The sequence below is a fragment of the Lithobates pipiens genome, unplaced genomic scaffold (assembly GCF_037356315.1).
Source record: "Lithobates pipiens isolate NorthernLeopardFrog02 unplaced genomic scaffold, aLitPip1_a1.2 Scaffold_13, whole genome shotgun sequence".
Lineage (NCBI taxonomy): Eukaryota > Metazoa > Chordata > Amphibia > Anura > Ranidae > Lithobates > Lithobates pipiens.
In genome coordinates, this window is record NW_027507718.1 from 33,595,755 (window position 1) to 33,621,493 (window position 25,739).

Sequence of the window (25,739 nt, forward strand, 5' to 3'; positions counted from 1 at the left end):
TCCGCCAGACTAAGTACGTCGGACAGACGGCTACGTATGTACGCGGTTTTAGATTCTGTTGATGAAACTGTTCTAGGCCTTTTAGATGGGGCTCAGGTAAGTGTTAGGGGAGCTATGGGAGCAGCAGCATACAGAAGGTTGAATGCACGAAAGTAAAAAACCTTCAGCTTTTAAAATCGCTTTTAGCGAGAGCCTGGAGAGTGCTCCCATTTTTTGTGTTTTGGTGCAGCTAATGCCCCGTACACACGAGCGGACTTAAGTCCGACAGACTTCCAAAGGAGTTCCGTCGGAGTTCTGCTGGAATTCCGACGGAGTTCTGACAGACTTTTCGGCCGAACGGACTTGGCCACACACAATCACACTAAACTCCGACGGATTCGAACGTGATGACGTATGACCCGACTCGAATAAGGAAGTTCATAGCCAGTAGCCAATAGCTGCCCTAGCGTCGGTTTTAGTCCGTCGGAGTAGCATACACACGAGCGGAGTTTTCGAAGGGGACCGGGTCCGGCGGAGTTCCTTCGGGAAAATTTGAAGCATGTTCCATATTCTAAAGTCCGTCAGACTTTGGTGAATCAAAAGTCCGTTGCAGCCCACACACGATCGGATAGTCTGACGGACTCGGTCCTTCGGACTTTGGATGTTGAAAAGTCCGCTCGTGTGTACGCGGCATAAGAGGTCTGCCTTCTTAGCTCAATTTTCTTAGCTCAGGGTCTGTTTTCAGGTGGATATCATGCAGCCTGTATAAAAAATGAAAAAAGACCCAATGGACTTTTTAGCACCCCAATTACTTTACACCAAAAAATATATTGAATCCAAAATGTATTGATTATGTACAATAAAAATATCATGCTTAAAATCCCCAAATCTGAAATGATGCCTATTTATATTGACAAACTAATTCTTCACTGTAGTATAGTGTGTAGTATGTTGAAGACTAAATAGTGGAATATTAAATAAGATTAAGGGCTCATTTACACTTGCTTCGGCTTCAACAAGGTTTCAACAAGGAATTTGGACAGTCTTTGTTAAAGCTCTCTGAACGCCAGTCAAAATCCTTGTCACTAAATAAAATTGTTAGCTTATAGTCCTATTTACACCTACTTTTGCTTTGCTTTGCTTCAGCTTCACTTCAAAAATTATACCCCTATGTAGCTTCAGTGGTGCTTCAAACGTCTTCAAAGCCTCCATAGAAGTCTATGGAGAACCTCACTTGAAGCTTCACTGAAGCCTTATTGAAGCCCCACAAAGCCTTACTGAAGCCTCACCGAAGCCTTACTGATGCCCCAACAAAGCTCTATCAAAGCTCCACCGAAGCCCAACCGAAGCCTCATCGAAGCCTCATCGAAACACCAAGCAAAAGCAGGTGTAAACAGGACTGTAAGCTAACCATTTTATTTAGTGACAGGAGCTTTGACTGGCGGTCAGAGAGCTTTAACAAAGCGCGTCCGAAGCCATGTTTTGAAACAAGTGTAAACAAGCCCTAACTGTGAGGGAAGTTCAAAGAATGCCACTTCTTCAGGAAGATGGAGGCATCGGAATAATTGTTCTAAATAGATATATACATAAAAACATCATAAGAAAATTAAATTGATAAAATGTACAAGCAAAATATGTTTACATATGTGGTGTGTCATACAATGTCACACTGTAGCTCGACTAAAATTCAGCCATAAGTTAGTTGACTTGTATGCGTCCATTGCGTATAACTATCATGGGGCAAGCGCACTTAAAGGAACTAATGGGCAGAAAAGCTGATCAAAAAGAAAAAGAGAGAAAATGAGAATGAAAGCTAAGTCAAAACTCCTTGCTCAAAAGCAAAAGGAGAGATGGTCCCCACACCTTAAGTAATTACTCAAGTACAAACCCACCTGAACAAATGCTATTCCTCCATTGTTAATAAGGGTTAAAGATCAAATAAAACTCATAGAGGTCTGGATAAATAGATCAGGGCAGCTAAGTTAGCTTTCACTGAGATCAAGAGAGCAGACTCTTATAAGAATGAAAAAAGATCAAAAATATACATATATCTTTCAGAACAGCATCTCTACCTAATACTAACATTTCCACCAAATAATTAAATACAAGTCCTCATTATGATGATCATTCCTACTTCTAGTACTTACTCCAATTGACCAGATAGGGTGGTATGATTAGTACTTCTGATGGTAAATGGAGATTGTTTCGCAATGTGAGATAATTTCTGTTCCTCCTAATTAATGTTGCTAAGCTGTTATAACTGCGTTAATAATTTTCTTGTTCACAAACACTGTCAGTTTGAATTTTTAAGTCTCTTTGGGGACCAAAGAGTTACAGTGGGGGGGGGGGGGGAGTATATAACATGATGCATTGTCACTGAGAATGCAGAACTTTATTAATCCACAAGATGACAGCACAAAGCACTTTTATTTGCCATAGCTTAATACAGGTATCCAGAGACTTCTGGGAATTGTCGGCTGAAAGAAGAACTTACTTCACAGTTAAGCTGAAGTTAACCTACAGAGCCCATGAGCAATCACCAAGGAGCTGAAGCATATAAAAGAAAAACCCAGGAAGATACAGGAGAGTTGTAGAGAGAGGAAGGAGGTGTGAATGTTTGTGCCAAGCCGTGCTAATCTGGACCAGACTGGACTGGGACTGGCGGAGCCTATAGATTAGCTGGAGAACACTGTTAAAGCAGAGTTCCAGGCTTTTTTTGTTTATTAAAAGTCTGCAGCTACAAAAAGTACAGCTGAATTTTAATAAACAGAAACTTACCTGTTCCACGGTCCAGCGATGCAGCCGCATGGAGCCTTGCTCCTCTCCCTTCCTCTCCTCTCCCTTCCTCTCCTCTCCTCGGCTCCTCCATTGAAATTGTGGGCACTGGGCCGTGACAGCTTGTGGCTTCATGGTCGGGCGCGCACTGTGCATGTGCGAGTCGTGGTGCGCTCTCCCAGAGGACAGGCAATCTTCTGGGACATGTCACGTGTCCCAGAAGATTGCAGGGAGGGAGGGGCCGCCTAGGGGGAGAAGAGGAGTCACCTAGATGGCCCATAGGTAGAGGCAGGAAGTGGGCCAGGAAGTCCCACTCAGAACTAAGCACCCACTCCCCCTAAAAAAATTAGATGCCAAAGGGGGCGAGGAATGCTTAAAGCGGAAGTTCCACTTTTGGGTGGAACTCCGCTTTAAGCCAAAAATATTGTGTAAGAAGGTTGCTCCAGACAAACCACTCAGCAGCAAGAGTATGTATGTTGCCGCCAGCACAGCCCCATCTTCAATCAAAGGGGGCCCCCCACCGCAGGACGCCTGACGTTTCTCTGGTTATCGCTGACCCACACATTGCAGTTACTAGTTACAGTTAGTTTGTTGCCAGCCAGGTTTTTTTGAGTTTATTTACATTCTTCAGAATTGGACTTCATCAGAGATTAATACATCAGTGCCCTTCATTGCTGCAAACTGCCATCTTTTAGGTGCCATTGTAATCACTGCCTGCAGGTTGCTGAAGTCCAAACCTGCCTAAAGTGAACCACGCTTACAAATCCACTCTCTTTAAGTAACTCTTGCCAACAATTATTATAATTATAATAATTAGTGAACGGTACCCACTACCACATCTATTAAAGCGAATTGTGCCAATCACCCCATCCCTTAAAGTGATCGATGCCAATGGTTCTGCCTCTTAAAAATAATTAGTTTGTTCTTGACAATAGAAAGACCAGCTTAAAAGCAACCGGATTAACTTGCAAAACAGGGAAGTGTACCTACGATCCACAGTATAATCTGCACAGAGGACGCTGGTGGAGGCACTACCAAGATTCTGATTATAAAATGAATAAAGCTGATTATTGCTTTGAGCTGAATAAACTCCAGTGGGGAGAAAAAAGAGAGATACAAGGAACTGAGAGTGCAGTTAATTAATATATATGTAGCAGAATCTCTAACCTCTTCCAGTCTAATAAGAACATTTGAGGCCACAGACCGCAATATGTAGTGGGATGTGAGGCATAGTGGGTGCAAAGATGGTGAAAGTCTTTGGGCGCCAGACACTTCTTGAATGCAAAAGAGGTTTTATTTCTTTTAACAGTGCTTTTTATATTTTGAAAGGGGAAGAGGGTTGGGGCCAGGACACCCTTAAGTGGTTGCAATTTCAATAGGCAGAATCCGAGACTTCAATAGGAAGACAGTCATACAGGGAAAGGCCTCAACAAGGTGCCACTTCTTCACATGCAGGTTTTCTCTCTCCTATGGCAACAGTATTTAACAGTTCCTAAGGCAAAGTTCAACAGTTCTCTCAGCTTCACTACAATGTTCACTCGTGGCTCTTCAGCCCCTTGAGCTCCTATCTCTCACTGGACTCTCTGATTCACTGACTCTGAATCCCGTGAGCTCCTCAAGGCTTTTGTGGTGGTATGTCCCTTAAGCGTCACCCACGCTTCCTGCTGGGTCCCCAGCTTGCCACTCCAGATACCTTGCAAGCTTCACCCCTGCTGACTGGCTCGATCCCTGGCTTGACATACAAGGCTGCTCTGCAAGCGTCACCTCCGATTGTTGGGTCCCTGACTTGATTACCGCCTGAAGTTTCCCGATTCTCCACAGTGCCTGTTCTACATCCGACCACCACAGGTTCTCCGGCCGCCAGAATCGTCACTTTTGGTTGGACTGCGAGCCGCAGTCCCAACCCTGCACTGCCCTCTTACTTCTGGATAGGCCCTCACACAGCCTGGCAGACAGATGCCCACGGGATAGTTTGAATATTAAATTCAATTATCCAGTCATGTGTAGATGAAATAAACAGAGATTTGCTTTTCACATGATTGAATAATTGAAGTAAATCTTCAAACAATTTTTGAAAACATTCTCAATTCCTCGACTCTCCATTAAAGCAGTATGTATACAGGATAGTTATATACAGTATATTATTATCAATTGCTGCAGACAGCTGAACATACGTATGCAGAATTTCTTTGCACAATTCAAAGAGAGTAATTTAATTTATTGTTGCATGGGTTTATACCCAACTTATCTCTACTGGGACTGCAATTCAGTTTTAAAACCCCAATGACTATTGCATATTTCCTGCTCTTCCTGACAATAACAGACAAATATGAATCAATGTTTGATGAATATTAAAGTAATTGAATATACTGTATGAAATAAGTAACTCTCCATTCAGTTTATGGTCAAAGAATTCACACACACACATACTGTACATTATATATATATATATATATATATATATATATATATATATATATATATATATATATATATATATAGTTAGGACATTTTTAGGTTGTCAATTTATGTAAGCACTAGTTTATTAAGGGGAATGGATATGTCATAGTTGTGAGGCATTATCCAAGGATAATTCTCCTAAATAAAAGTATCCTGGACGTGGCTGTCATAAGGTGTGACTAAGGGCCTGAAAGAAAAGGGAAAGAAGGAAAAGGCATAAGTCGCTATGTATGCTTGCAAGTTTTTATTTAAAAAAAAGCAATTTTTGTAGACAAATGTTTAACAGAGAATATGTTTTACTGTTGGAAAGATCCCTCTTATTCTGTTGTGTCTCAAGGGAGAAAGTAATGAAAAATGGGACATAGACAGCAAAAATACATTTGTTAGAGATTTAAAATTTTGCCTTTCAAGATGTTGCGTAGCAGGGGACCACATCTGTTTTTCAACCCATTTTTGTCTGGCTCAGGAGACACCTATGGCCTGCTGGAGTCCTCTAGCATGAGACTCCCTGGGTTCCCAACATTTCACCTGTAAGGGCAACACCCTGGAAGTGACCCAGTCTGGAGTGTCCAAGACTTCAGGGCCCTCTTTCAACTCCCTCTTGCTTTGCTAGCAGTGCACCCCATTTTGTCCCCAGTGCACTGCGCTGTTTCCTAGAAAACCTCAGTTGTAGTAGAACCAGCAATCAGACCACACAAGGAAAGTCCTTTCTGAATGTTTACTTAACTCCTTAAGATCCACGCTATAGCCGAATGATGACTACAGCGCAGATCTACTTTGCCAGGAGTATGTCAATAAATGTCCTCCCCTTTGCGTTCCCCCCGTGCACCCCCTGCAGGGCACGCGCATCGCTCACTGTGATCACCGAGACGATGAGACTCGGGTTATCACAGATCGGAGTAAGGGCCCCTTACCACATGATCAGCTGTCAGCCAATGACAGCTGATCACGTGATGTAAACAGAGGATCGGTAATCATTTTTTTTCTCCTCACGCTGACAGCACAAGGAGAAAAAAATCTGATCACCGGCTTCAGTGCAAGGGACATCGGTCCTCATCTGTGCCCACCAATACCACCTTCCAATGCCAACTGCCAGTGCCCACACATTGCCACGAATCTGCATAATTGCCAGCAATTAGTGCCACCTATCAAAGCCCATCAGTGGTGCCAATCAGTGCCACCTAGCAGTGCTGCCTGCCAGTGTCACCTACCAGTGCCGATCAGTGCCCATCACTGCCACCTATCAGTGCTCATCACTGCCACCTATCATTGCCCATCAGTGCCAACTATCAGTGCCACCTATTGGTGCAACCTATTAGTGCCCTTCAGTGCCACCTATCAATGCCCTTTAGTGCTGCCCATCAGTGTCACCCATCAGTACCCACCAATGCCACCTATCTTCGCCCACCAGTGTCACCTCATCAGTGCCCACCGGTGCCGCCTATTAGTGGCCATCAGTGCCACCTTACCAGTGCCCATCAATGCAGCCAATCGGTGCCCATCAGTGCAGCCTCATCAGCGTACATCAATGAAGGAGAAAAATTATCTGTTGGCAAAATGTATTAACAAAATTTAAAACAGTTTTGTATTTTTTTTTTAAATGTCGGTCTTTTTACATTTTTCTGACAAAAAATAAAAAACCCAGAGGGGATCAAATACCACCAAAAGAAAGCTCTATTTGTGGGGAAAAAAATTATAAACATTTAATTTGGGTACAGTGTTGTATGACCGCGCAATTGTCATTCAGAGAGTGACAGCGCTAAAAGCTGAAAATTGGTCTGGGCAGGAGGGGGGTTAAGTTGCCCAGTAAGCAAGTGGTTAAACAATAGTTCAAACATAACAATTCACCCACCTTTGAAGGGAGGATGGCCACAGCTTTCATACTGGCAAACAGTTCACAGCAGGTTTAGATCCCTGGTGCTTAAATTGGAACTTTACCCATAACAGTTTGAAAACAATTAAAGCAGTATTAAACCCAAAAGAAATTTTTATTTTATTTTTGCAGCTTACAAATTCTTAGATGTTATGGCTATGACAGCCTCAAAATTTCCTAATTATATATCTGTGCACTTTTAGGCTTTCTTTCCACTACTCCCTTGGAAAGTGCTCCCATTCTTCATATTCTGGTGTTTACAGCTCAGAGGTTTGTCTTCTTAGCTCACTGCCTGTTCTCAGATGCACATCATAGAACCTGTATAAGAAACGAAAAAATCATTTAATGATTAATCACAATAAAACAAGAGAACTTTAAAATCCGAAAATCGACAATATAATGCTATATGTATTGATAAACAGATTCTCAGCTCTATGATGTGCTGATCAAAAAAGACTAAATGGTGGAATATTAAATAGGATTACCTGAGAGAAAAGGTTCCTTGACGTGTTTTGTTGAAAATGGCACTTGTTCAGGAAGATGGAGGCACTGGAACAATCCTTCTGAATAGATATATGCAAAAAAAATAAAAAATTCTAAGCACATACCATTGACACACACAATTAAGTACAACAACCAAAACATGTTTACGCATGTGATATGTCATGCAATGTCATACTGTAGCTCGATTAACTAAAATTCAGGTGAATTATGTCTCTGTGGTATATAACCATCCTGGGGCAAGCGTGGGAGCGTACATAAGAGGCTAGGGTGCAGAAAAGCAGATCAAAAAGAAAAAAAAAGAGAGAAAAGGAGAATGTCCATAGCAAACTAGGTCAGAACTCCTTGTTCAGGAAAAAGGAGAGAGATGATCCCCGCACCATAAGTAATCACTCAAGTAACAAACCCACCTGAAGGCTGCTATTTATCCATTGTTAGTAAAGGTTAAAAGACAGAATAAAACTCATAGAGGTCTGGATAAATAGATCAGACCAGCCAAGTCAGCTTTCACTGAGATCAAAAGAGCAGGCTCCTAAAAGGCTTCAGACCAGCCTCTTTACCTAACCCCACAGTTCCATCAAATTATGTAAGACATCCCATTTTGGGTATATAGACTTACTTTTAGTAATTGCTCCAATGGACCAGGGTGGTACGATTAGTACTTCTGAAGACAAGGGAAGTCCATATACAGTGGGGCAAAAAAGTATTTAGTCAGCCACAAATTGTGTAAGTCCTCCCACTTAAAAAGATGAGAGAGGCCTGTAATTGTCATCATAGGTATACCTCAACTATGAGAGACAAAATGTGGAAACAAATCCAGACAATTACATTGTCTGATTTTTTAAAGAATTTATTTGCAAATTATGGTGGAAAATAAGTATTTGGTCACCTACAAACAAGCTTTCTGCCTCTCACAGGCCTGTATCTTCTTCTTTAAGAGGCTCCTCTGTTCTCCACTCATTACCTGTATTAATGGCACCTGTTTGAACTTGTTATCAGTATAAAAGACACCTGTCCACAACCTCAAACAGTCACACTCCAAACTCCACTATGGTGAAGACCAAAGAACTGTTGAAGGACACCAGAAACAAAATTGTAGACCTGCACCAGGCTGTAAAGACTGAATCTGCAATAGGCAAGCAGCTTGGTGTGAAGAAATCCACTTTGGGAGCAATATTTAGAAAATGGAAGACATACAAGACCACTGATAATCTTCCTCAATCTGGGGCTCCACGCAAGATCTTATCCTGTGGGGTCAAAATGATCACAAGAACGTTGAGCAAAAATCTCAGAACCACACGGGGGGACCTAGTGAATGACCTGTAAAGAGCTGGGACCAATGTAACAAAGGCTACCATCAGTAACACACTACGCTGCCAGGGACTCAGATCATGCAGTGCCAGACGTGTCCCCCTGCTTAAGCCAGTACATGTCCGGGCCCATCTGTGGTTTGCTAGAGAGCATTTGGATGATCCAGAAGAGGATTGGGAGAATGTCATATGGTCAGATGAAACCAAAGAAGAACTGTTTGGTAGAAACACAACTCGTCGTGTTTGGAGGAGAGAGAATGCTGAGTTGCAACCAAAGAACACCATACCTACTGTGAAGCATGGGGGTGGCAACATCATGCTTTGGGGCTGTTTCTCTGGAAAGCGAACAGGACGACTGATCCATGTACATGAAAGAATGAATGGGGCCATGTATTGTGAGATTTTGAGTGCAAACCTCCTCCCATCAGCAAGGGCATTGAAGATGAAATTTGGCTGGGTCTTTCAGCATGACAATGATCCCAAACACACCGCCTGGGCAACAAAGGAGTGGCTTTGTAAGAAACATTTCAAGGTCCTGGAGTGGCCTTGCCAGTCTCCAGATCTCAACCCCATAGAAAACCTTTGGAGGGAGTTGAAAATCCAGCTCTAGAGGAGATCTGCATGGAAGAATGGGCCAACATACCAGCAACAGTGTATGACAACCTTGTGAAGACTCACAGAAAATGTCTGACCTCTGTCATTTCCAACAAACAATATATAACACAGTATTGAGATGAACTTTTGATATTGACCAAATACTTATTTTCCACCATAATTTGAAAATTAATTATTTAAAAAATCAGACAATGTGATTGCCTGGATTTGTTTCCACATTTTGACTCTCATAGTTGAGGTATACCTATGATGACAATTCATCTTTTTTTCCAATAAATGTTTTTATTGAGCCAATTGACACAACAATAAAAGTAAAACAGTTAACACAACCCCATAGGGCATTATACAACATATTGTTCTGTCACAAAGTCTGTTACAGTATACCGCCCAACTTATCATTTCAAAGGGCATAGCCTTTAATACATCTGTAAAAACAGAGTATTATAAAGTGCTGGAAACCCCCTTCAACCAATGCACCATTAGACCTTCAAATGTAGGGGGGAAATTTTTCAAGTGTCAGGGAGTTATAACCCATAAATAATAGGTCGTAATATACCATACAAAATAGTACAAAGAGGCATGTTTGGTGCGAGGAAGTGGTAGGGTAGAGGGAAGAAAAAAAAAACACAAAGAGGGGGGAGGGGGTACGGGCGATATTTAACAGAGAATGTGAGGTGATAGTCTCTATACCTGCAGGTGGGTCTAAAGGTAGACATACAGTGGTGTGAAAAAGTGTTTGCCCCCTTCCTCATTTCCTGTTCCTTTGCATGTTTGTCACACTTAAGTGTTTCGGAACATCAAACCAATTTAAACAATAGTCAAGGACAACACAAGTAAACACAAAATGCAATTTGTAAATGAAGGTGTTTATTATTAAAGGTGAAAAAAAATCCAAACCATCATGGCCCTGTGTGAAAAAGTGATTGCCCCCTAAACCTAATAACTGGTTGGGCCACCCTTAGCAGCAACAACTGCAACCAAGCGTTTGCGATAACGTGCAATGAGGCTTTTACAGCGTCCTGGAGGAATTTTGGCCCACTCATCTTTGCAGAATTGTCCTAATTCAGTTACATTAGAGGGTTTTCCAGCATGAACGGCCTTTTTAAGGTCATACCACAACATCTCAATAGGATTCAGGTCAGGACTTTGGCTAGGCCACTCCAAAGTCTTCATTTTGTTTTTCTTCAGCCATTCGGTGGTGGACTTGCTGGTGTGTTTAGGATCATTGTCCTGCTGCAGAACCCAAGTTCGTTTCAGCTTGAGTACATGAACAGATGGTCGGGCATTCTCCTTCAGGATCTCTTGGTAGACAGCAGAATTCATAGTTCCTTTTATCACGGCAAGTCTTCCAGGTCCTGAAGCAGCAAAACAGCCCCAGACCATCACACTACCACCACCATATTTTACTGTTGGTATAATGTTCTTTTTATGAAATGCAGTGTTCCTTCTACGCCAGATATACTTGGACACACACCTTCCAAAGAGTTCCACTTTTGTCTCATCGGTCCACAGAATGTTGTCCCAAAAGTCTTGGGGATCATCAAGATGTGTTGTGGAGAAATTGAGACGAGCTTTGATGTTTTTTGCTCAGCAGTGGTTTTCTCCTTGGAACTCTGCCATGCAGGCCATTTTTGCCCAGTCTTTTCCTGATGGTGGAGGCATGAACGCTGGCCTTAACTGAGGCAAGTGAGGCCTGCAGTTCCTTGGACGTTGTTGTGGGGTCTTTTGTGACCTCTTGGATGAGTCGTCGCTGCGCTCTTGGGGTAATTTTGGGCGGCCGGCCACTCCTGGGAAGGTTCACCACTGTTCCATGTCTTCGCCATTTGTGGATAATGGCTCTCACTGTGGTTCGCTGGATTCCCAAAGCTTTGGAAATGGCTTTATAACCCTTTCCAGACTGATAGATCTCAATTACTTTCTTTCTCAATTGTTCCTGAATTTCTTTGGGTCTCGGCATGATGTGTAGCTTTTAAGGATCTTCTGGTGGACCTTACTGTGTCAAGCAGCTCCTATTTAAGTGATGCCTTGATTGTGAACAGGTGTGGCAATAATCAGGCCTGGGTGTGGCTAGAGAGATTGAACTCAGGTGTGGACAACCACAGTTATAGTATGTTTTAACAAGGGGGGCAATCACTTTTTCACACAGGGCCATGATGGTTTGGATTTTTTTTCACCTTTAATAATAAACACCTTCATTTACAAATTGCATTTTGTGTTTACTTGTGTTGTCCTTGACTATTGTTTAAATTGGTTTGATGTTCCGAAACACTTAAGTGTGACAAACATGCAAAGGAACAGGAAATGAGGAAGGGGGCAAACACTTTTTCACACCACTGTATATAATCAAAGACAGTTAGCTTCTATTCTTTTATGTAGTACTGGATTCAAGTGTGTCTAAACACCACGCCTATCCTAGGTGATCAGCCATTTTGCAATTTTGCAAAGGCGTCTGAGTATTTAAAAGTAAACCAAGATCTCCATAGTTTATGGAATTTATCGGTCCTCTCTGAGGCCATTGCTACAGTTTCTGCCATCTTGTATAGCGAATCCACCTCAGACAACCATTCCCTTATTGTGGGCGAGTGTGGTGACTTCCAGTGTCTAGGGATGATCGCCTTGGCCGCATTCAGCATATGACGAACAACCGATTTTTTGTACTTGCCCAGAGAGTAGTTGGATATGTGCAGCAGACAGCACTCAGGTGTGAGGTCAAGTTCAGTCTCTGTTATGGCTTGGATCTGGGAGCAGATCCCTTCCCAGAACCCCCAGTCCAACCAAATGTGCATCATATCACCTTTGGCTGTGCCACACCTCCAGCAAGTCTCTGACGTTTCTGGATACCATTTGTGCAGTCTGGCAGGGGTAAAGTACCAATTCGTCAGTACCTTATATGCAGTCTCCTGAGCGCTAGTGCTGATGGAGCATTTGTGTGCTAATATGCACCCATTACTCCATTGCTCGTCGGTGAAGGTCTTTGTGAGGGCCATATCCCAGTCCTGTTTGTGCCTACTCGGTTGGCCTATTCCGTTGGTCTGTAGCCAGTTGTAAACCAAGGAAGTTGCTTTACTCACTGGTTCTCCCTTGATGCATAACTGCTCAAACCAGGTCTGCTCTCTCAAAAATTGTTTGTTCGCCGCACAGTGAACATAGTCGTGCAATTGCCTATACTGCCAGTGTATAAAGTGTTTTGCTTGCAATTCCATCTTTAATTCGTGGAAGGTCCTGAGTCTACCGCCTACTACGCAATGGGAAATGGTCATAGGGGTCTTATCTGCTCTGTGTGGAAAAGATATCGTGCTATGTCCTGATGCAAACGCAGAGTTATGTATCGGAGGTGTCAAGGGACCCGGGGTGGAGGCCAGGTTATACAATTCATCTTTTTAAGTGGGAGAACTTGCACAATTGGTGGCTGACTAAATACTTTTTTGCCCCACTGTACTGTACTGTATATCTTGGGACCATAAGAAGACAAAACAACAAAAGAGTACTATATCACATCCTTCCAATATTATTTACTCCCTTAGACATCACAGGACCAAAAGTGACCTAAACCATATCTCTTCCTACAAAATTTCCTGGTTAGGTAGAGAAGCAGCCCTAAAGATGTTTCTCCTGCCTAAACTCATTTATTATTTTAGAACATGATCCATCTGTTTGCCAGAGTCCTTTTTTAATTTAAAGTTAAATATTAAATACACTTTTCAGACAGTTTATATGGAAAGGGGGAATGGCTAAAATATCATACTCAATAATCCAGGAGGCATAGACATAAAGTGCTAGCTTCCCAGTCATCCGTAACTATTCGTAACTATTATCTAATACTAGACCAAATGAAAGCATGGTTTGAACCAGAATCTGATAAACTTTGGGTGCAAATTGAAAAGGCCACACTGGACTAACCCTCCCTACTACTAGCTAAATTGATAAATATACAATTAAGTTGCCCAAATATTCCCTCTGTGGCAGCGACTTTATCAGCTTGGGAAAAATGAATTAATTCAAATAGAACCTAAATCTAAAATACGTCAAGAGGAACTACCTCTTCAGGTTTATGAATGCTTGATTCCAAACCTCAGAATCCATCCATGTTTGCAAGACAACATATTGACATACAAAGAATTACTCTTGAAACAACCAGCTCTTGTGCCTTGATCCAAATGCAATATTTTCATGCCACCCACTCAGATATACATTATGAAATACATTAAGACTTATGGTAATATCTGATGACTAATTACGACAAACCAAAAAATAATTTTGTCAAAACATCCAATCTGACAAACTGGGAAAAAGAACTTAGGTCAGTATACTCCCCTAAAGATTGGCAAGATGCTATTCACTCCTGCTACCGGTATTCCCACTGCACTAATCATTGGGATTTAATGCTAAAAATACTTCATAGATCCTATCTTACCCCAGTAAGATTATCTTTAATCTTCTCCCTGCAACCCAACTCCTGTTGAACACAATGTGGTGCAAAAGGTAGCATTACACATATATTATGGGAATGTAAAAACATTTGCAGCTTTTGGTACACAGTCTTTAACCACTTTCAGACCGGACCATTTTGCTGGTAAATGACCAGAGGTCTTTTTACAATTTGGCACTGCGCTGCTTTAACTGGTAATTGCGCGGTCATGCAATGTTGTACCCAAACAAAATTTGCATCCTTTTCTTCCCACAAATAGAGCTTTCTTTTGATGGTATTTGATTGCCTCTGCGATTTTTATTTTTTGCGATATAAATGGAAAAAGACCGCAAATTTTGAAAAAAAATGATATTTTCTACTTTTTGTTATTAGAAAAATCCAATAAACTCAATTTTAGTCATACATTTAGGCCAAAATGTATTCAGCCACATGTCTTTTGTAAAAAAAAAAAGTCAATAACTGTATATTTATTGGTTTGCGCAAAAGTTGTCACATCTACAAACTAAGGTACGTTTTCTGGAATTTACACAGCTTTTAGTTTACGACTGCCTATCTCAGTTCTTGAGGTGCTAAAATGGCAGGGCAGTACAAAACCCCCCCAAATGACCCCATTTTGGAAAGTAGACCCCCTAAGGAAATTGATAAGTGGCATGTTGAGCCCATTGAATATTTTATTTTTTTGCCTCAAGCGATTGAATAATGACAAAAAATTTTTTTTTTTTTTTTTTTTTACACAAAGTTGTCACTAAATGATATATTGCTCACACATGCTATGGGCATATGTGAAATGACACCCCAAAATAAATTCTGCTGCTTCTCCTGAGTACGGGGATACCACATGTGTGGGACTTTTTGGGAGCCTAGCCGCGTACGGGGCCCCGAAAACCAAGCACCGCCTTCAGGCTTTCTAAGGGCGTTACAGTTTTGAAGGCCATAAAATGCCAAGATGGCACAAGCCTAGCCGCGTACGGGGCCCCGAAAGCCAAGAACCGCCTTCAGGTTTTCTAAGGGCGTAAATATTTGACTTCACTCCTCACTACCTATTACAGTTTTGAAGGCCATAAAATGCCAAGATGGCACAAAACCCCCACAAATGACCCCATTTTAGAAAGTAGACACCCCAAGCTATTTGCTGAGAGGCATGTTGAGTCCATGGAATATTTTATATTTTGCCACAAGTTGCGGGAAAATTACAAACTTTAATTTTTTTTATTTATTTTTTTCACAAAGTTGGCACTAAATGATATATTGCTCACGCATGCAATGGGCATATGTGAAATGACACCCCAAAATAAATTCTGCTGCTTCTCCTGAGTACGGGGATACCACATATGTGGGACTTTTTGGGAGCCTAGCCGCGTACGGGGCCCCGAAAACCAAGCACCGCCTTCAGGCTTTCTAAGGGCGTTACAGTTTTGAAGGCCATAAAATGCCAAGATGGCACAAACGCCCCCCAAATGACCCCATTTTGGAAAGTAGACACCCCTAAATTTAGGGGTACACTAGTGAGACTAGGTAATAAATGGCGGGTGCCCTGAAACAAAGGGTTAAACCTTTATTGGGGGGGTTAGGGGGGTACCTTAGAACTAAAGGGGGCTAACCCTAACTGCCCTAACAGTTATTACAGTCACAAATGACACCCGCCGGGTGATCAGGGGGTTAAACCTTTATTAGGTAATAAATGGCGGGTGCCCTGAAACTATAAAAAAATAACTATCCAACCAGCGTCACCTGTAACAGTTATATGGTGATCACTGGTGAAAGGGTTAACTAGGGGGCAATCAGGGGGCTTTATGCGGTAGTATATGGGGGTCCCTGGCGCTATAAAAAGTTGCGGCGAACCTAAATACCTACCTGCCTAACTAGCGTCACCTGTGACACTAATACAGCGATCAGAAAAATGATCGCTTATTAGGCTGGGTTCACACTGGAGCGATGCGGGAACGCCACGAATCCGCGGCGGGTTCCCGCATCGCATGCCTCCCGGCGGCAGTTCACACTGCCCTATGCGAACTGCTGGGAGTGTCAGTGAAATGTTAATGACACCCCCAGATCAGTTCGCATATCGCAGTGCGATCTGCAAACTCGGATCGCATGGTGTGAACACCCATGCGATCCGATTCTGCTGCGGACCAAAAAAAGGGTCCCGTGCGAATTTGCGGCGGGTGCGGCGCGAATTCAGCCATACTATCTGTATGGCTGAACTCGAATCGCACAGAGATCGGATGTGATTTGCACTGCAGTGCGGTGCGAATCACATTCGTTCTCATAAACCGCTGCAATGTGAACCCAGCCTTAGTGACACTGGCGACGGGGGGTGATCACGGGGTTAAACCTTTATTGGGGGGGGGTTAGGCGGGCACATTAGAACTAAAGGGGGCTAACCCTAACTGCCCTAACAGTTATTAAAGTCACAAATGACACCAATGCAAAAAAAAAAAAAAATGCAATTGGTGTCACTGTGACTGGGGGGGGCAGGGGTAATTGGGGGGGTGATCGGGGGGTAAAGGGGGGGGGTGAGTGTGCCTGGCATGTTCTACTGTATGTGTGGTGTGTTGGTGCAACTCACCGATCCTCTCTCCTCGGTGCCGGAACGAAAAATACCGACACGGAGGAGAGATAACATCACTTCCTCTCCTGTGAGGAGAGGAAGTGATGTCACGGAGCATTTCTATTCGTCGGGAGCGATCGCGAGGGGGTGGCCATGAATGAATGGCCGCCCCCTCATCCCGGATCGCTCCCGAACGAATGCCGACCGCCGCAGGCACCGGGGGGGGGGCCCGATTGGGCCCCCCACCCGCGGGAAGGCAGGGACTTATATATACGCCCATATGCCTGCCCGTGCCATTCTGCCGACGTACATCGTCGTGCGGCGGTCGGCAAGTGGTTAAGCTAACTTCCTCAGTAACTGGCCTTATTATTAAACCTATCCATCATTTAGCTCTTCTACTCAACCTCTCTATTAACAATGTACCAACCCAGTTTGGAAGCATGATAATCCATATACTCACTGCTGCTCATTTAACAATAACAGTGAAATGGAAATCTACTTTAATCCCCAATATTGATGAAGTAATACAAAGGGTTAATACTCAATATTCCTATGAGAGATACTTTTCAACTCAATATAATAACTTAAAAGCCTTTGATACACAATGGTCACCATGGACTACAAGATTCCCAGATAGCGATTAACTATTAATTCTTTTTTTTTTTTTTTCTCTCTTTTTTTTTTTTTTCTTTTTTTTTGCCATCTCAGTAAGTTACTTTATACTGACGGGTTCTAATCAGCTTGACACTCAGAATCCCGCTTATTCGACTTAACATCATTGTGGCAGTTTTTCTTTTCTTTTCCTTTCTTTTCCCTTTTTTCTTTTTCTTTCTTTCCTTTTTTTTTTTTTTTTTCCTTTATTCTGTCATTACTTTCCAAGTTTATTACATATCCAAAAAGAAAAGCCAAACAAAAAGAAAAGAAATACCACTAGCATCCCATTAATTACTTTTACATTTATATTTGAGATACTTATCTTATTTATTAAGCTATTTTATTTATTTGTTTTAGCCCTCCCCTGCTACCCTCTTCTCCCTGATCTGTTGGCCCTCCCTGATTCCATTACCATTTATTCTGTTAATGCTTGTATATAATGTTTCATCTTTTTAAATATTCTCCACTTTTCCCACATTACCCAATATCTTTTCATTTTATTTTCCTCCATTTTACTTAGATATTCCATACTATTGATGTATTCTATTCTTTGTATCCATTCTCTGATAGGGGTTTTTTTTACTTGTAACCAGTTTTTGGGTATTATGGCTTTTGCCGCGGGAAAAAAAAACGGGAACTAACGTATTTTTTATTCTTTTTTTAAATTGCTTACTGTTTTTTTCTTCTGCCCCTAGGAACAGACACTCCCCTGGGCCTAGAGGTATTCTTTCCCCTGTTATTATTTCTATATAATCTATTATATTTCGCCAGTATTGTTTTATCTCCGGGCATTCCCACCAAAAATGGAATATTGTTCCAGGAAATTTGCATTCTCTCCAGCAAAGCATGGATTTAGAGGGATCTATTCTGTGTACTTTATCTGGAGTTAGATGCCATCTCATTAGGCATTTATAATTAGCCTCTATTGATCTTGTGTCTGTTGCATACCTATGCACGGAATTAATCATCTGGGTCTCGTCTACTTTAAAGCCCAAGTCTTTTTCCCATTTAACTATGGAAGGTATAATGCCTTGTCCCTCTATTTCTGAGAGACAGTCGTATACCCGTGAAACACAATGTTTGACTACTGTTTTTCCCGTTCATAGTTTTTCTATTGGTGTTAACATATTTTCATTTCTTATTGGTTTTGGGATAGAATTAATAAAATGTTGAATCTGTAGGTATTCCCAATCTCTTAAAGTTTGCCAACTATGCTTCTTGATTAATTCTTGTTTTGACATTGATTTCCCATCCCTCGTGATATCTTTTATTTGTAGATCCTTCATTTGTTTCCCTAATTGTGTCCCATATCCTGGAGTGAAAAAGATCGTACCCTCTAAAGGGATTAGTGGTGAATTATGTACCCATTTATTTTTCCGCTGTATTATATCCCATTTTTTCAGTGCCGTTATAGTGATTTCATGTGCATTACTACTAACTAATCTAAATTTTGGTGGAATCCAAATATTTTTTTGTAATTGTGAACCACTCAGTGTCTCCTCCATTTTTACCCATTTCTTTTTAGTGCTTGGATTTGTCCATTCCACCAGTCTCGCTAAAATAATTGCAAAATAATATCTATATGTGTCTGGTAGTGCCATTCCCCCCCTATTTTTTTTTCTAGTTAATAAATTATATTTTATCCTAGGTTTTTTATTTTGCCATATAAATTTTAAGAATAAAGTTCTTATTATTTTGAAGAAACTATTTGGAATATTTATCGGGAGCATTTGAATTTTATATGTTATTTTTGGTAAAACCACCATCTTCAACACGTTAATTCTTCCCATCCATGTAATTGATCTTTTATTCATATTCCCTAGCAATGTTTTAATTTCATTTACAAGTGGTATATAGTTGGCTTGATATAACCCCTGAAGTGTCTTTGTAATTTTAATCCCTAATTATGTTATTTCTTTTTTTTCCCATGTAAAGGGGAATTCTTGTCGTATCTTTTTCTCTTCCCGGATATCTAATCCTACATTCAGAATAACTGTTTTAATTGGATTTATTTTAAAATTAGAAAGAGCACCATATTCTCTGATTTCTTTTATTAAACCAGGTAACGATGATCGTGGATTGGTCATGTATAGGAGTATGTCGTCCGCATATGCAGCCACTTTATGTTCTACTCCCCCCAATCTTACTCCTCCTATATCAATATTATTACGAATCTTTGCTAATAGTGGCTCTAAAGCAATCACATATAGTAAGGGCGAGAGGGGACACCCCTGCCTTGTACCATTTAGCATATCAAACGCGGACGACATACTCCTGTTCACCCCCACTCTAGCTGACGGTTGAGTATATAGATTATTTATCCATTTTAACATTTTTGGGCCTATGCCTACGTTCTGTAAAGTTTCCATTATGAAGCACCAATCCACCCGATCGAAAGCCTTTTCGGCATCGATCGAAATTAAAATCATTGGGGGATTGGTTTCTTTGTCCTTCCCCATTAGTAGCAGGGTCCGAAGACTGTTATCTCGGCCTTCCCTACCTGGTACAAATCCTACTTGATCGCCATTGATCAATTCTGGGAGTAGGTTTTTTATCCTCGTCGCTAATACCTTTGCATATAATTTGGTATCAATGTTCAATAGCGCTATTGGACGATAGTTGGAGCAGATGGAGCTATCTTTACCGGGTTTTGGGATAACTGTGATATTTGCCCAGAGTGATTCTTTCCTTAGGACCTCCTCATCTGCCAGTTTATTCCAGAATTTACATAACTCTGGGACCAGCTGTTGCTTAAATTTCTTATAGTACCTGATGGTAAAACCATCTGGTCCTGGGCTTTTCCCATTCGGCATTTCCTTTATTGCGTTCTCGATTTCGTCTGGGGTAATCGGGGTCCTCTAGGCTTTTGAACATCTCAGGGGTTATTTTAGGTAATTCTATCTCGCTCAAATATTCTTAAATTTTAGTTTTTCTGTTCCTCTTCTGTTCATCTGTCTCAGTTTTCCTAATTGAATATAGGGCGCTGTAATATGTTTTAAAAGCATTTGCTATCTCTGATGTTTTATATTTCATTTCCCCGTACACATTTTTAATCTTTTCTATGTAATTTAAGGCTTTTTTCCCCCTTACTAGTCGGGCCAGATGTTTCCCCGTTTTATTTCCCCACATATACCTTTCTTTGGCTACATTATTATATATTTTTCTTGCTTCTAATTCCATCATGTCATTTAATTGTGTACATTTATGGGTAATCTCTTTATATATATTTTCATCTAATTGGGTCTTGTGTTTTTGTTCTAATACATAAAGTTTTTTTTTTAATTCATTAAGCTTCTTTTCACTTTCTTTTTTTTTCCCGACACCTATGGAAATTAATTTCCCCCGAATTAGAGCTTTATGTGCCTCCCAAAGGGTAGCCCTTGGGATCTCGTCTGTTTCGTTAGTTTTAAAATATTGTTCTATCTCTCCTTTTATGATGTTCTCAGTTTCCACATTTTCTAATAGAGACTCATTTAATCTCCACGTCCCTTTTCTACTCTCCCTTTCTGGGTCTTTAAGCTTTATTATTACCGGCGCGTGGTCCGATAGGGTTATAGTTCCTATCTTAGCCTCTGTTATATTTTCTAACAATTCATGGTCTACATATATATAGTCCAGTCTCACGTACATATCATGGACTGAAGAATAATATGTATAGTCTTTTTTTTCCTAGATTAAATATTCTCCAAGTATCCATTAGTTGTTGTGTATGCATTTTCTTTTTTAGGATTCTATGTTGTTTATTTTCCTGATAAAGACCATGTGATGTACTATCTATGGACGGGTCCATAGCAAAGTTTAGGTCCCCGGCCAAGATCATGTGGCCCTGTTTGTATGTCTCGAGTGTGTTCAAAATCCGATTTAAATATTTTTTTGGGCCATTGTTAGGGCAATAAATGTTCACTAATGTATATCTTTTTTTTCTATGTTTCCTTTTAAGAATAAGAACCTCCCCTCTGGGTCCACTTTAATTTCTTCTACTTTCCAACCAACGTTTTTAGAGATCCCAATTGCTACTCCCCTAGAGCCCCTGCTCGGAGTGTCTGCATAATACCACGTTGGAAACTTTACTGAACATAACCTGATGTTGGAATCCAAAGCCAAATGCGTTTCTTGTAAAAAAACAATATCTACAGAATATCTCTCCAACTCCCTAAGAATATTATACCTTTTCTTTGGAGAATTCATTCCTCTCACATTATATGTTACTATTTTAAGCTCCAGAATTATACCAGCCTAGACATTTTCTTATTGCCTGTAATGGATTCAGGCCAACAGATTTTTCCCTCCCACCCTTCCCCCCTCCCTGCTCCCTCCCCCCACCCTGCTCCCTCTTTTGATGTAAAACTGACCCACTGGTCCAGGACATTTTATCAGGAACTCCCTCGTTCCATTTGTCCCTTGGCCCTGGGGTGGAGTTCTGATTGGCAGTGCCGGCATCCATCTCGCCCCTTGGTTGCGAGTTGGTAATCCCACATGCCAGGAGCATCCCATCCCCCACCACACCCCCCCACCCCTCCCCCACATCCCGGGTCACCCTTCCCCCCCCAGAAAGAAAGAAAGGGGGAGGGGGAGGAGGGGCAGAGAGGAGACGGCCCTAGGAAAAGATCCAGAGAAAGGGGGACCTTGTCCCCTTCTATTTTTCACAAGTCTCGTCTACTCCCCCTCCCCCCACGTGGAAGAGAGGGGGGGCAGTTCCACCCCTGTCTCGCCCCCCCCACCCCTCCGATACTGGAATATCTACTTTTCTACAAAATTCTGTTGTTTCTTCAATATATCTCAATCTTTCTATCCGACAGTTTTTTTTCCCTATCAAGCATGCAGGGAACCCCCAATTATATAGGGCACCGTTCTCTGTCATCACTGCCAATAATGGTTTTAAAGCTCTTCTTCTCCTTAAGGTCTCTTGTGAAAGATCTTGAAATATTTGGATATCATTTCCATCATATCTTAATGGTGCGTTTTGTCTTATGTTTCTCCATATTTGATATTTCTCTTCTTCGTTTTGGAATCGTACTATTATATCCCGTGGCTTTTCTTGTGGGAGGCCCTTAGGTTTCCTTACTCTATGCACCCTTTCTATATTTATTGGGTTGGTTATATCTTTGTTCATTAAGGGGTTGCAGATCTGATTATTTCTATAAGGTCCTCTCGTTGTGGTGCGTCTGGGACTCCACGTATTCTTAAATTTTTTATCCTATCTCTATTTTCTTGGTCCTCAGCTTCATATGCTTGGTCTTGTTGTACTTTTTTTAAATGTTGTATTTCTATTTCTAGTTTCTTTATAGTGTTCGCATCCTTTTCCGCTTTTTTTTCCACCTCTTCTACCCTTTCCAGGATGTGACCTAAGTTTTTATGTAGTCTTTCCATTTCCGTTTTCATAGCACTTTCCAACGCTGCGAACATGGAAATTATTTCGTTTTTAGTGGGCAAGGCTTGGAGATTTTCTTGTTGAAACGGGGGAGCTGGTGTAGTTTCTGTGTCTCGGTCTGATTCAAGTGTTTGCTCCGGCTCCTCCTCAGGAGGTATGTCAGGTAATATTTCGATGTCTTGTGAAGAGTTGTTTTGCACTTGGTGCCTTCTTTTCTCTTCGTCTTTCTTATCTCTTTCTCTTTCCATTTTATCTCTATTTTCCGCCTGAAGGCTTCTTGTATGTTGATGCTTTTCCACCTGTTGTTTTTCCGTTGGCGCTGTCTGCGTGACAAATTTATTCATTGCGCCTGGGCTAGTAACCAAACTCCACCGAGGCGATTTTGGGATAGCCCCTGTCTTCGCTGTCTTTCCCTTCATCTGTCGCGGAGTTAGCGGCACCTTGGGTGCTATTTATTAGATTTTAGAGCCCTCGAGAAATGGGTTTTGGTGTTTCGCCGTATCGAAAAAACACTGTCAGGCTAAAGAGATACACCAATATTCTATTCTCCCCCACCTTTTTTCCTCTTCACCACCATTAATGTTAATGTTCAGCGAGGTTTCGAGTACAATGTATAGCCCCCCCCTTCTTTTTGGTTATGCCTATTGATTGGTTTGCTTATGAACTGTAAAGTGTGCTGTGGCTTGCGTACCAACCTCTTGTTTGTGTTTCCTAAAAGGGTCTTCCACAGTCCTATTTTAGTATTATTATGATGCTTGGTAGTACAATACAATACCATATTTATAATCTGAGTCCACCTACCCCACATACGTTCTCCAGGGGAACCTCCTTGGTGCTGCCAGGACATAAACTTTTTTCGCAATTCTACTAACCTTCCTTATTGATTTTGAGTTGTTTTCGTGTATCCGCACGATGCACCATACCTCCTTGTCCAGCAGAGGGCGTCCGGCACCTTCATCCGAGAGTTTCCGAGCACCAGGGAAAGCTGCGTCCGAACTTCACCGGAGCTCCTCCCTGCCTGCGACTCTCCTCACTGGGCTCGCCTCCTGGATTGCGGGAAACAATTCCATCTACAACGCGGCCGACTGCCGCGACTCAGTATGGAGCTGCCAAAGGGAAAGAGGGGGAGAGGCGGGGGGGGGACTCCTATCTCCTAGGTGGCGAGACTGGGGCCGGGATTAGTGCAGGGTGGTGGTCGGCGGCATCTCTGGCGTGGCGGGAGACCCGATGCACTCCCGACACGCTACGTGCAGGCGCGCGCCATTGCTAGACTCCTCCCCTATTAATATAATTCTTATAAACAATTACTTACTGAGCAATCCTCGTGTTCTGGTACAGTGTTATTTGTTTTTCTTTTTACTTTATTATTTTACTTTTACTATACTTTTTCACTGTTACTTCTATAGTAGCTTGCTTAACACAGGCGATAAATATATTGTTGATAACATTTTACAGCTAACCTGTGCCTATCTTGTGCAATGGTTCATGGCATCCACAATGTGTAGTAGGATGTGCGTGCCCTCCAAATATAAGAGATACCCACAGGTGTACTATTAGTTAATAAGTTATACTACTGTTGCCTAATATTTCATGCAATGCTACTATTGTCATTTACAATGTTAAACTTTAATAAAAAAACTATTAAAAATATATCACAGGACCTCCCACATAATAATAAGAGACACTGATAGAGCAGCTACTACAGTATCCCCTAATAGCAATATAAGTGTACAAAAAGAAAGGAGAAAAAGAAAAAAAGAAAAGAAGACAACAAAAAGACCAGCCCCAAAGTAATCAAATTAACTTTTAAAACAGGGATACCAACAATCCACAGTTTAATCTGCACAGAAGCCTGCACCACCAGGATCTCTTATTTGTGGTCCCCCTTATAGATGTGACACTCGGTTGGGGGACTCCCACAACTATACAAGCAGTACCAGTTCACAATGCCGAAACCACAGAGGGTCATGCAGCAGTCAAAAATTCCAGTAAGTGAGCTTGATTACAAAAACGTGAGAGTTGTACTCACTTTTGTGACATACTGTATAATGTCCACCAAAAGCTGAAGTTTTCTTACAACTACCACATGCCATAACTGGGAACGTCCACACAATAAACGGTCTAAATATGCACTTCAATTATCCAATCATGTGTAGATGAAATAGAGATTTGCTTTTCACCTGGTTGAATAGTTGAAATAAATCTTCAAACAATTTGTGGAATCATTCTTAATTCGTGGATTCCCCTTTAAAAGAGTCTGGATGGTCGTATATATTGTTATTATCTATTATTGCAGACAGCTGATCATATGCAGAATTTCTTTGCACAATTCAAAGAAAGTAATTTACTTTATTGCTACATGGGTTTATACCCAGCTTATCTCTATTGGGACTGCAATTCAGCTTTAAAACCCCAATGACTATTGCATAGTTCCTGTGCCTCCTGACGATAACAGACAAATATGAATCAATGTTTGATGAATATTAATGTCATTGAATGTACTGTATGCAAGAAGTTGCTTTGATAACTCTCCATTCAGTGTATGGTCAAGGAGTTCGCGCACATATAATTAAGACATTTGGAGGTCATCAAGTTTCTTAATCGCTAGTTTATTAAGAGGAGATTTGTTATTGCTGTTTACTGCATGCTGTAAAATAAACTAGATGTGTGGCATTATGACAGGTTAATTCTAAATAAAAGTATACTGAGTGTCATAAGATGTGAATAAGGGCCTGAGTTACTGAGGGAAAATGAACAAGAAAAGTCATAAAATGCTATAGTATGCTTGCAAAAACAATTATGGTGACAACTGTCTAAGAGAATATTTTTTACTGTTGGAAAGATCTCCTCTCTTATTCTGTTGTGTCTCGAGGCAGGAATTAACAAAAAAATCTCTTGAATAGGACATCTTAGGGCAGGGATGTCCAAACTTTTTTCAAAGAGGGCCAGATTTGATGAACTGAACATGCGTGAGGGCCGACCATTTTGCCTGACATTCTTTGAACCATTAAAATTCGGTCTAAGCGTGTCCATCCGAGCACTAATACACGGCCCAACAAGAATTCTCTTGCCTTTGTGGCTGTGTGTGGTGAATAGATGAACTCAAGTGTATTATTTGGATACACCATATTTATTGACGTATAACACGCACCTTCACTTTAAGAGGGAAGCTTCAGGAAAAAAAACCTTAAAATTTTAAATAAAGAACTGTGAAGCAAAAC

At 41.4% G+C, this 25,739-nt stretch overlaps 1 long non-coding RNA gene across 3 annotated transcripts; it reads right to left on the reverse strand.

The window, feature by feature from the left end:
• Nucleotides 1-5,443: 5,443 nt before the first annotated feature.
• Nucleotides 5,444-23,772, reverse strand: LOC143974013 (uncharacterized). Of its 3 annotated transcripts, none has more exons than XR_013272147.1 (3): nucleotides 23,442-23,772; nucleotides 7,573-7,650; nucleotides 5,444-7,405 (listed from the first exon to the last, which is right to left on the reverse strand). It is a non-coding gene; the product is annotated as an uncharacterized LOC143974013 (long non-coding RNA). The 3 variants fall into 3 exon arrangements; XR_013272148.1 differs by having other exon boundaries at nucleotides 23,391-23,772; XR_013272149.1 differs by having other exon boundaries at nucleotides 23,320-23,772.
• Nucleotides 23,773-25,739: the final 1,967 nt, after the last annotated feature.